Source organism: Coturnix japonica, chromosome 4 (genome assembly GCF_054131305.1).
Source record: "Coturnix japonica strain WE chromosome 4, WE-NBRP24, whole genome shotgun sequence".
Classification (NCBI taxonomy): Eukaryota; Metazoa; Chordata; class Aves; order Galliformes; family Phasianidae; genus Coturnix; species Coturnix japonica.
Genome location: NC_140666.1, coordinates 46,590,033 through 46,598,505, shown reverse-complemented (window position 1 = coordinate 46,598,505; position 8,473 = coordinate 46,590,033). Strand labels below are relative to the sequence as shown.

At 36.6% G+C, this 8,473-nt stretch overlaps 1 long non-coding RNA gene across 1 annotated transcript; it reads right to left on the bottom strand.

Moving 5' to 3' along the window:
• Positions 1-1,363: 1,363 nt before the first annotated feature.
• LOC107313365 (uncharacterized) lies at positions 1,364-7,750 on the bottom strand. The gene is made up of 3 exons (XR_014945335.1): positions 7,679-7,750; positions 5,396-5,530; positions 1,364-4,260 (listed from the first exon to the last, which is right to left on the bottom strand). It is a non-coding gene; the product is annotated as an uncharacterized LOC107313365 (long non-coding RNA).
• Between the last annotated feature and the right edge of the window lie 723 nt (positions 7,751-8,473).

The following is an 8,473-nucleotide window of genomic DNA, read 5'->3' as shown; positions in this document are numbered from 1 at the left end:
CTGGGAACTATTTCAATAGTAAATACAATAGACTGTAAATAAAATTAGAAGTTTGACTGATCTATTTTCAGGTCAGAGAAAGGCACAATCAAACTTATTCATAGATATATTGATTGTAAGTGATCAATAAATACATAAATGAGAACAGTCCACAGAGCATAAATGTCAGGTGGTATATAATGCATATTATAGATTTTGGTACCAAATATAACTGCTTTTTGAAGGAAATTATTACAGAACTCACAAAAAGAAAAACATGAGCAAGCAAACATTTAGTTCTGAATGCGAGTAGGATACAGTTCAGAAGATTTAAAAAAAAAAAAATAATAATAATAAAAAAAATTCTGTAGGTTCTTGTCAAAAGAGACAGGCCAAAGAAAGCATACCCTTCTGATAAATGAGAAGAGAGAGCTGTCAAAAATGGACATGGAGAAGGCTGAGGTACTAAATGATTTCTTTCCCTCTGTCTTCACTGGCAGTCAGGCTTCCCACACCTCTCATGTCTCTAAACCTCCCAGAAAGGTTTGGGGGAGCAAAATCCCTCCTAATGTAAGAATGGAGAAAGTCCAAGGGCACCTCATGAGGCTGAATGCGTACAAGTCTATGGGGCCATTCTTTTTACTGCATCCCAGTATACCATTGGCTTTCTTGGCCACATTGCTGGCAAATGGAAAACCTGTTTTCCACCAGGAAACTCGGGTCCTTTTCTGCAGAGCTCCTCTCCAGCAGTTCATTCCCTGACCTATAATGCTGCATGCAGTTATTCCTCACCATGTGTAAGACTCTACATTTGCTCTTGTTAAATCTCATCAGGTTCTTCCCTGCCCAACTCTCCAGTCTGTCCAGGCCTTGTTGAATAGAAAATAGAAAGAAAGGTTGAGGGAGTTGGGCATGTCTAGCTTGGAGAAGAGGAAGAGGCTTTGGGAGGAACTCATTGCAGCTTTCTGGAACAAGGGAGAAACAGGAGAAGTACCAACTTTTTACATGGTCTGATAGTGATAGGATGAGGGAAAATGTCTCTAAACTAGGAGACAGTATGTTTACGTTAGATGTTAGGAAAAAATTATTTGTTCAGAGGGTGGGGGGGGGGAAGGGGAGGGGGGAGCTAGAACAGGTTGCCCAGAGAAGCTGTGGATACCCTGTCCCTGGAGGTGTTCAGGGTCAGGTTGGATAGAATCCTGGGCAGCCTGATCTAGTGGTTGGCCATGCTGCCCATGACAGGGGAGCTGAAGCCCAGTGATATTTACGGTCGCTTCCAATCTAAGCCATTCTATGACTCTGTGATTATTGAGCAATAGCTTTGTAACAAACCTTTGCGAAGAAAAGTACTACAATTATTTGTAGTACTATTGCTTACCTCCAATTAGCAGTGGTGCATGTAAAAAAAAGAAAATGTATTGTGAGGAAATGAAAATAAGCAACTGAAAGCATGGACATCATCTAGAGACAGCACAATAGATAATAAGAACAAAAATTCACTACAAACATGTCAAAGAATCTCCCTCTTAAAAAAAATCTTAAAAAGAAGATGTACCATAATTAGTAATGAGTATCAAATAATGAAACAGGAAGCTCTCACAGCAAAAAGATATGAAGATATGGAAGTTAAGATTAAATGAGTCCAGATATATTACCTTTCATAACAAACACTAAACCACTAATGATACAAACCAAAGATTTAAAGATTGTCTTAGTAAGGATCCAAAAGTTGAGATTAATTTTACAGTTTTATCACAAACACAGCATCTGCCAAACATCTGTAAGACCTTCAAAATCCATGCTGAAGATCCCCAGCTTCAGGCTCAGAAGGTTTTGGAGGTACAGAAATGGATGCTATGGGAAGACAAAAACATCTCAGAAAAATTATGTGCCTTGATGCTCATAGCATAGAAGCCCAATGAAAACTCGCAACACTACAGAGAGGACTGAAGAATTGTTTTGGTTAGACATACTAATACATCATTTTCAAAAACAGATCAATAAATTGAATACCTGTGAATCACGCAGGCCAGATGATATACGATAAATATTTCAACGTGAAACTGCCAATACTTTAAGTATATAGCTATCATTTAAATAAAGGTATTCAGCTTTATTGTAAGAAAGGAAAATCACTGCTGGAATTTTAGCTACCTGGTGAAATGCAGGTTGTTCTGCAACAATGTATGAAGGCAATTGATCTGCTCTGTTCTTTCTTAAATAAACAAAATAAAAACCAAAACAAAACACCTTAGAGGAGCTCAATAGAGAAAAGGGTGTTGAGGCTTACCAGAGAATGGCTAGTTTCCCTGGAAAATAAAACCATTACGAAGAACACAATAACACTATTTGAGAGAGCAAATTCTCAGCTATAAAACACTTTTTTTCACAATAATTACCATCATTAGCCTATTCACATGAGCAAGCTTGTCATATTGTGGCCTGACAGTCATGCATCTGGAAAGTGGCTTGTCTTTCACGTTACTGTTGCCTTTGCTGAAAAGCACCACTCACTGCCTCACTGCGTTCTTATTCACTGTGTAGTCTCCATAAATGTTCAGCAAGCGTCAATGAATGTCAGTTTGTGCAGTTTTACCACACAGAGGAATTCAATGATACACCTTTGCTTCACGTGCATTTCCATGTCAGACATTAATCTGTCGGACTGCTCCTTTGCTGCCATGTCACACAGCAGCTACGTGTAATGGAATATCAGTGGGAAGGTTCAACCTCTGCTGTTGTACCACCAACATGTGCTTCTGACCATGTGGGCCAACAGAATAAAATAGAAGACATAACATTCAGAACAGTTGTCATATGTAAAAAGCTGTATGCATCTACATATAATTCAGCTTTAAACAGGAAAGAGAGAATATATGCTAGAGAGCCTAAAGTCTTACGAAGGTTCTGAATGAAGCGGCAAGAATTTTATATTCACTTATTCCTGATTATGTCTGATTTAGATATAAAAAAGGAAAAAGATAATAATGATACTAAAATTATATTAGCCAGAAATTATATATCAGCCAGAATGTGTCAAGAAATAAATAAGCAAAGAAAGAAATCCTCTCAAAAACTCGTGTACATGATGGGCAGAAAATAATGCAATGTAATATAAGATACTTGGAATACACATTAATGGATCATATCTCTACTCTAGCTTTAATGTCTACATGCTTCATCTATGACAAGCTACCATCAGAGATGAGATTCAGCAGTGATGGATTGTTGCACAAATCTGAAGTTTCATTCCAGTATAATTGCTATCGTTACATTTCTAAGACTATTGCACTTTGACAGAAGAGGACATTAAGGTAAACATATAACGTTTAGATAATCCAGAATGATTAAATGCTCACATCGAATATTTTTAGCTAAATTTTGAGGCTGTGTTTGTCTGTATCTGAATATTAAAATAAAAATAAAAGACAAACATTTTTAATAAAAAAATCTAGTCATGGCTAAGATTTTTAAACATAGATTATCATATTAAACATTAAAGCCTTGAGTAGAGCAAATAAATTGAGCAAAGTTTGAGGGAGAAGTTGTATAACACTCAGGGAGCATGGCTCAGTTATTCTATAATGCCCTCCAGGTATGAATTTGCACATGATGATCATTATCTGTTTTGACATTTACCAGTGCCATGTCTGAATGTTACTTACTTAGAAGGCTAGTTTTATGTAATCTTTATTCTCATCATGTGTTTCTTCTGATATTCCTTTGCCTTCAGATAGTCTTAATGTCATATATTTGTGTACTATAATCATTGCATATTCAAACATCACATAAAATGCACTGCAATATTGTTTGACAGTGTATGCTTACCAAGATGTAATTTTAAATGAGTGATTTTTGAATTCTTTAGCATTAACAAAGCTATTTACTCTTAAAAATCTATTATATATTTGCTCTCATTTATGCATGAGCATATACGTGTATAAACATTTGTGCGTATGCATGCATATATGAGAGACCTACGTGTAAGTAATACAAAACAATGTTAGTACCTCTCAAGTCTTTAGAGCATTTAACAGTGATGCATATAATACAGAGCTATGTAGGGTCATTAAGAATAGAGAAAAAAAACATTTTCCCATATGCGAGTAGAATTCTAGAACTGACAATTGCACAAGTATTTGATCAAACAGGTTGCATAAGTACTTAATAAGATAGGTGCAATCATCTTACCCAGAATCTGATTTCCTAGTCATAGAGACTTGAAATGGCTCCTGAAACAAAGCTAGAATCTGAATCAGACTTTCAGATTCTACAGGGGGGCTACAAGAAAGAAAGAGAGAAACTCATTAGGAAGGTCTGCTTTTACAGGACAAGGGGAAATGGTTTCAAACTAAGGGGAGATTTACATTGGATATAAGGAAGTTCATCTGCAATAACAGTGGAAAGACACTAGCACAGGTTACCCAAGATATTGTAAATGCCCTGTTCTTGGAGACCTTCAAGGACAGGCTGGATGAGTCTCTGGGCAACCTGATCCAGCCATGGGTGTCTCTGTTCATTGCAGGGGAGATGGACTAGATGACCCTTAAAGGTCTCTTCCAACTCAGCTGATTTGATGATTCTATTGCCAGTGCAGAGCCAGAGGAAGCTGTCTGGTCCCGGCCATAGGAAAGAGTTTGCTGCTCCTCTTCCTGTCACTCTTGTCTTTGCTATAAACACCAATATTTATCCTAGTTTGCAGTATTAAAGCAGAAGATTTTGATGTGGCACAGGGAGACTACAGGTGTCTCCAGTTGCATATAACTGCATTAAATGCACAAAAGAAAGACTAAATACTAGGTGATATTATCATAGGTGCTATGATAATAATAATAAAATAACAATGTATAGCTGCTTGTACAGTTAATTGAGTAGGACTTGATGAGTCCAGGGAAGTCAGATGGAACTTAAGAAATGTATTGCTATGCTACACAAAGTTGCACAGAAAACTATTGATCTTATAGCTTCTTTTTAAAAATATTGCTGCTGACCTTTACACTCAAGAGCCTAAAAGCTCCCTTCAGATATACATTTTTAAGGAAAAGAGAATGAAGTTATTTTCTGTAGAATGCTGTTACAACAACCACTCAATACAACACTGCTAGCTGAAATCACAACTAACACTTCTCATACTTACCTGTGTCCATATCTTTAAAGAGATAAGAAATACTTTTTATTTAGATAAGGATGCTGCTAAACTGCTTAGATTCTTCATTTTTGATGGCAGATATTCAAGTGGATAATAAAAACACAGAATAGATTAAAAGAACTTTTTGGGACATTTTCCTTGAATGTTGTAACCTCCCATTGAAAAGCATACACATTCTAAAAGTAAAATATATTACTTCTGAAGTGAAGAGTGTTGTTTAAGAAATGTTTACTTTCTTGGACAGTATTCTGAGTAATGTGCTTTTACCGTTCCTTCTGGTGCTGCTGTATCTTTGTTTCCTGATGGCTGCCTGTTGAAGGTATGCTTCCTTTGCACTGAATCATGCAGTGTGGAGCACATCAAACTCTGTGTGTTTCTTAAATATTTGGTTGAAGGTCAGTCCTGTCATTCAGAAGAGAACAAGTGTGTAACGTGATGCTGCACTTCACTTGCAGAATTTTGAAATAAGAACAGTTTTTTTAAATATACAACAAAAACAGCAAAGGAAAAACCACACCCCCAGTATGATGGTGTTAATTTGCAGCCCTGGGGTGCTATGACCTGTGATACTGGAGGCTTGCCAAGAGCAGCTGCTGTATCTTTGGGCATGCATATTTGACTTATCTAACATTCTAGTAAAAAACAAAGATGCAGAAAAGGCGGTCTTTTTGTTTATTTGTTTTTTCCTAGTGTTGACACCGTGTAATTAAATTACAGTAAGTGGTTTGGTGTGAAGCTTCGATTTCAGTAAACAATGGCAAAGCTCCTGTTGGTATCACTTCAAACAGGAAAATTCACATGGGGTCTACTGGAATAAATCACAGTGACTCAGAATTCCAGAGAAGCAAAGCCTTTCCTTTCCTTCAGATCTATTGTTTTTTATGCACAGATAAAACACTACTTTGGGCTGATTATTTGGAGATCTATAAGTAACACAGGAGGACTACAGTGATGATAGTTATCTAGAACAAACATTCATACATATACACAAAACAGATTTAGTATTTTCTTAAACACTTTTTAGAAAGTATACTACCAAAATTTAAGTTAAGAAGAAAATCTTCGTACTTTTTTTTCCCTCCCCCCCCCCCCCCCCCTATAAAACATGTAAAAACTACAGAGCATTCAGTGACAAATAGTTTCTTGATCATAGTGGAAAGGTCCACTGTGAGTTTGAGTTATTAAAGTGATTTGGGAAGTGATTTGCTCCTGCATGTCACAGTGGCATTATTTTACACACAGAAACCTACCTATACTTGTGATCTTTGTTTTATGCAAACTATTCTTTCAGGCTTTTCTTTAGATTTCCTCAGTCTGTACAATCAAACACATCTTATTTCTCTCCCATCTATCTTTTATGCGAATAGATGAAAAACAAACCAACCAACCAAAACCTGAACGAGGGAATAACTAACCGCCTTTTCACCTACTCTGCCTCTGCCCTGAACTCCTCTCTAATTCTAGAATCAAGAGCAGAAAAAGTATCCTTACAGTCCTCTCAGGAATGAGTATATGGGGTGCTGTCAGACAGTCTCCGTGCCCTCAGAAGATCTGCAAGCTTTGTCTATAGCCAAAACCTGTGTGGCTGATGAGAGCCTTGAAGAATGTGCAGAAGCAGTGGCACACACTGCTCTGCAGCACACACAGCTTCTGTCATAGAAGGGACATGATGACAGAATGTTGATGAATTTTGCTGTAGTGATTTTTAGATATAACACTGACAGTGAGAAAAATATTTGATGGATGTAAATTAATGCTTCTGGATGTGGATTTTGGACCTAACCCAACAATAAGAATTATTTTTTATCACTCCGGTGCTGACAACATTGCTGGGTGAAATTAGTGCCTCATGTATTCTGGGAAATATGCCTATATTATGGGCAGTAGTCACAACAGCCTTCTGCATATGGGTAGACTTCAGTCAGCAGAGATAATTTTGTACATATTGTAGGGACTTGATGATTTGCACATAACTGTTCTTGTGTACAGGCAACACTGTTTTATATAAAGCACCTTATGTTTTGGTCCAAGTAGATCTATGGTCTAAGCATAGAATAGTAATAGCAGTAATAGTAATAGTCTCGTGCGGGTTGGAAGGGACCTTAGAGATCATCGAGTCCAACCCCCGGGGTTTGAGCCTCCGTGCTGCAGAGCGGCACTTCTACCACTTGCGCCACAGGGGATTCTAACACCCAGGCCCCAGTGTTGCAATCTGGCATTCCTACCACCTGTGCCACCGGGGCACACGCAATGACGCAGAATGGCTATATTTGGTAATATATGACCTATTTCTGGATCTGAAAACTATGCTTTAAATTAGGGATTAGGGAAGGGTTTGTTTTATTCAAATGATGATGTGTTTTTTGGCTCTTAAGTCAGTGTTAGCACAGCATCTGGGCCCATTACGATCTTACAACATATGGAGATTAACATAGCAATAAAGTAGGGAATAGTTCTTATTCATATTTTCTGCATGAAAAAAAGACCAATCACACCACTATAGCACAAAATAAAGTTGCATAGATCTGATGTCTCTGCTTTAAAACCTACCTTTCTTTGCTGCATCTACTGGCAATATGCTTCCTCTTCTACATCAAAGCAACACAGCTTGTGGTTGCCTGACCAAGATAACAGATACATTATTAGAAACATGAGAGAAAAATACATTTTGATTCACGTAAGATTAGTTTATATCCTAATCAAAATTATATATGCAACAAATACATTTATTAACCTAATAAATATTCTTGGGTTATAATTTTAATTTAAAGAAAACTTTTATTGTTACTGTATTTTTGTGACTCATTAGCCAAAAAGTATACACACCAATCACAGTTTGAGCAGTGAAAAAAAACTACAATTACAAAAATAATTCACGTTTTAATAATGCTAAGTGCAATTTTGCTACTTAAAAACCCACTGTCAAGGTACATAATTTCAGATTTCCTTTCTTTAATATCAGAGGCAATGGAGAGACATAACTTTAATTCCATCATATTTTCATTTCTGTTAAATATCATTCTGAGTACGGTTCACATTTATCAATTTGAGTATGCAGCAGTTACAGGCTAAGCTTTTGTGTATGTAGTTTCTTTTATTAATTTTCCCACAAATCAAATTATAAGAGAAGAAAAAGGGGAAATAAAGATAATAGTTTCATAAATATCTTAAGGGCAAGTTGTAAACTGCATAATCATAGCTATATATTCCTTTTTCTCTGTCTTTCAGTTAGAAAAAGAAATAGAAACTCTCACATAAAACTTCACTTTTGCTCTCATAATAAATCATGCCGTTATTTAAATGGTTGCCAGAGCTTCTTGCTAGTTTACCTAGGCACTAAAATAT